Genomic DNA, 4,028 nt, shown 5'->3' with positions numbered 1-4,028 from the left:
CTCGGCGCCTCCAGACGTGGGCTCGCCTGTCTGGGTGCAGCAGGTTGAATCTGGATTCGTCCGAGAAGACCACCTGGTCCCACTGACGTCGTGTCCACTGTCAATGGCGAGCAGACCACGCCCATCCAGCTGCTTTGTGGGGCGGCGTGTGCCTTGGGCGCCTGGCAGGACACGAGAAGCGAACTTGGCTCTACGGAGACTGTTCCTTACCGTGTCCTCGCTCTCGTGGACTTTGACTGTCACCAGTAGTTGGTCCCTGATGCCGTTTGCAGTAGTGGTTCGTGACGTCATGGCATGTCTGACGATGAACCGGTCGATTCTGTCGTTGGTCAAACGGGGCGCCCTGGTTGAGGTCTGGCCTGGACCCTTTCGGTCGCTCGCCATTCGTTCTTGCAGCCTCTATATGGCTGATGGGGACACCCCAAGTCGATGTGCAACGACTGGGAACGTGGAGCCATCTTGGAACCAGGCAAGGGCTCGTCCTATGTCGACGCCAGGCAGCGAGCGTCGTTGGACCATCGTGTTGTAATGAAACATAGCTGAAAAACGCTGCCTTGTAAAGGGTTGTAAGTGAGCAATATTCACAGCCAAGACATCAATTTAGCACGTATCAAGCTTAGTTTTAGCTAATAGCCCCAATGTCAATGTTGCTGAAGTAGAGAAATCTAGCCCATTTTTCATGCTTTTCGGCTGTGTTTCAGAATGCCATGCGCTGGTGCGGGTAGATTTGCTGTACAAGCAAATTGTGTCTAGCCGTCAGTGCGTGTGCCAAGTTTGGTTCACTGTTCCTAAAGGGTTTGTGAGATATTGAAGTTTAAATGTGACAGGTGAAAACACAAGTGGTTCCTTGACTTTTTTGGGCGAGCTTATAATATACTGTTTTCGCGTGTCTCGACGATCAAATTTGTTCTTTTCTGTTCCCGTGAGACAAAGCTTTAACGTCGACGTGACCCTCACGGTGAACTCGGATTTTGTGCATTAGGCGCAACAGTTCAAAATGTGTGTGTTTGTGTGTGTGTGTGTGTGTGAAGAGGGAGGGGGGTTTAGCTTATTTAGGCCACATGTGGCCTAAAGTGGGGGGGTATTTAAATCTTTTTCGTCTTCTGATCATACAATTTTTGAGACCGGTATTAAAGTAAAATTGGTGTGGCATGTAGATGCTGCTGTGGACGAAAGGTAAGCGGCACTGGCATGAAGGCTGGCAAGGTCTCATTGAAATAATAAAATAATTAGTAAAATTTGTTTGGTACACTTGGAAAGGGTCTTGATGTTAATTATTTTTTTCTCATTCGCTAGGTTTATTGAGACCAAATACAAAGAGAATTTCTTCTTTATATCGTTTATAAAACAGGTCTATTGATGTACGAGGACAAGAGTTCAAAATTTACTTCCATTGATTTATGCATTTAATATTATAGCTGGGAATTTGAGTTTAGACACGGTGGATGTGTACAATGCATTTTTAAAATGGAAACTGACAGTGAGTCGAAACTATAATGACCACTTTGTTAGGTATGATCTGGAGTTGGGGTACTAATGTCGCACAATTTAAACATGAAACTGTAGAAAAAAGAACTGAAAAAAGAAACTGTAGGCCTATTATTTTCGGTCTTTCGCAGGAAAAAATATAGACACGATAGAGCAACCCTCCCCCAACCACCTTTCCCCCAATACACTACGTGGACGATCTCTTCGCCATTCTTGCATTATTCATTTTCTTTTCTGACGTAAAGCAGCTGTCGAGTGTGTTTTAGGGAGGATTTCGAGGGCTTGCACCCACGAAGTTATTTCATCTAACTCTTTCTTTCTGGAATGAGATATAATAGATCTACACATTATTGACCGTACCAGTTGCATCGGATTTTAATTTCCCAAAGGACTGAGGAAGATGAATCTAGTCAACGAAATATTTATAATCAATCTCATCTGAAGTTTTTGTATTCCCAGTGAAAAGGGAGGATTAAAAAAAAAAAGGTTTTCCTATCAAGTTGATATGACAGTTCATTCAAATTTTCCTTACCCCCCACCCAAAACCCCCAAGCATACAAGCAAAGAAATACACAACAAACAAAGAAACAAACAAACAAACAAACACACAAACAAACAAACAAACAAACAAACAAAACACTCGTAATATTTCATTATATACAACCCACTCACTGCTCTTAATTTTTCAAAGCCATTTCGACATGTTTTGATCATTATGAGACTACTTGCCGAACATACAGTATGCTGAGTTTACATAAATGAAGTATGTTTCTAGGACCCCATAAGAGCCGTGAAAAAATGATCAGAGAACTTTGAAAGGTTTATTAAATATTCCCAACCAGCTGAATCTGCTCGGCAGGGGCTGCTTTTTTGTGGAACAGTTACGATGGAAGTCATCCAAACGCAGAAGCTTTGCATGAGAATGCTCTCAAATTGGGTATTTTTGTCAGAATTGTACAGCGGGGGCTTGTTTACATGTCGTATTCATTTGACCCCCCTCTCTTCCCTCAATAATTTTTGAAGCATAACCGATGAGGTAGTGAGAACCAGAATTAGAAACGCCATCCTCCCATTATTATGAAGAGCTCCTGACTTCAGTAAACAGATGCACCATGAAGTGATACAGGATAAGAAAGAAAGGGAGACAGCAGAACACCACGCAATCATCATGATGCGGGAAATGGGGATAGAGAGAGGAGAAGGAAAAAATGAACGATTATCTGGAAAGGAAAGACGTCGCCATAATCAGACAGCCACTGGAACAATCAGTATGGATACCTTGCGGGCTCTGGTGCTGGGAGGAACTGAGCGTTTATGTGGACCTGTCCGGTGTGCAATGATGTTGTTGCCCAAGACAGGTAATACAGGTAATACAGTGATACAGGCACATTACACAATCTAGACTGGCCAAGACAACCCCACAGGGAAAAACACAAGGAGGGAGACGAAGAGGCAGACAGAGAAAACGATGAGAAGACAATATCAAGAAGTGAACGGGCCATGACTGGAACATCTTACTGCTGAGAGTTGAGAACCGAGAGGAGTGGAAGAGACTTGTTGCAGAATCTGAAGTGGTCGCCAACGGTCAGCCAGACCACGAGAAAAGTGAACGTGAAGGGAATCATCGAGGCCAATGAACCATGCTATTTCAACATGCCTTTTATATATGCTTTTTGTGTGTGTTCTGAAAATCCTTAACAGGGTATTGGTTGGGTAAAACTACAGACCGCGCCAGGGGTCTTTGTATAACATCGAGTAGGCTATGAATAATTAATGAGTTTTGTATAACCTACAGCTAATGCTGTTCACGCCTTTTAACCTCTGGCCTTTCAGACTAAACACCCGAGGCATGCCTGTTCATTCAGAAAAGAATTTTATGTTTACAGTTGATGGTTGATGATTTAGTGATACGAATTAAGATGTTTTGGACATTGATTTTAGGTTTAGGCGTAGACTGTGGCTATACTGGGAAGTGTACAGGCGGAGTGAGTATTAGCCTATACATCGGTTCCAAAAGCTTTTATTTTACAACACTCCACTCCCAGGAGCCTTTTTTGCACTCTTTAGCCAGCAACGTATACAGTAGAAACACGGCATCGGGCACAAAGATACGGTTAAAAATTCATTCAGAGATTTCTTTTGGTTCTTATACAACTTCCTTCTGCCGTGCATAAAAGACAAGAATTGTTGGTTCACACTGTTTTTGAAAGGCAAAGACAAAGGAAGGACGCAACAACGTGAAAGAGAATGTTGAAATTTGCTTTGTTTGTTCTTTTGTGTCTGTTCAACGTTAGCCCTGGACCCTCGTAGTAGTCGTAAGTCATTTTCAAAGCAAACAGCTTGGTCTCGTGACAGAACACCAGAAATATAAGGAACTATTTTAAGAAAGAACGGTAGGAACTCTGATCCCACTTGGCTTGGCGTCTCAAATTTTTTATACGTTTGCCAAATTCCTAAACAACCGTAACACGGCTTCTCCCCCCCCTCTGTCTGTCTGTCTGTCTGTCTGTCTGTCTGTCTGTCTGTCTGTCTGTCTGTCT

The sequence above is a fragment of the Aplysia californica genome, unplaced genomic scaffold (assembly GCF_000002075.1).
Source record: "Aplysia californica isolate F4 #8 unplaced genomic scaffold, AplCal3.0 scaffold00079, whole genome shotgun sequence".
Classification (NCBI taxonomy): domain Eukaryota; kingdom Metazoa; phylum Mollusca; class Gastropoda; order Aplysiida; family Aplysiidae; genus Aplysia; species Aplysia californica.
This window is presented reverse-complemented; position numbering follows the sequence as displayed.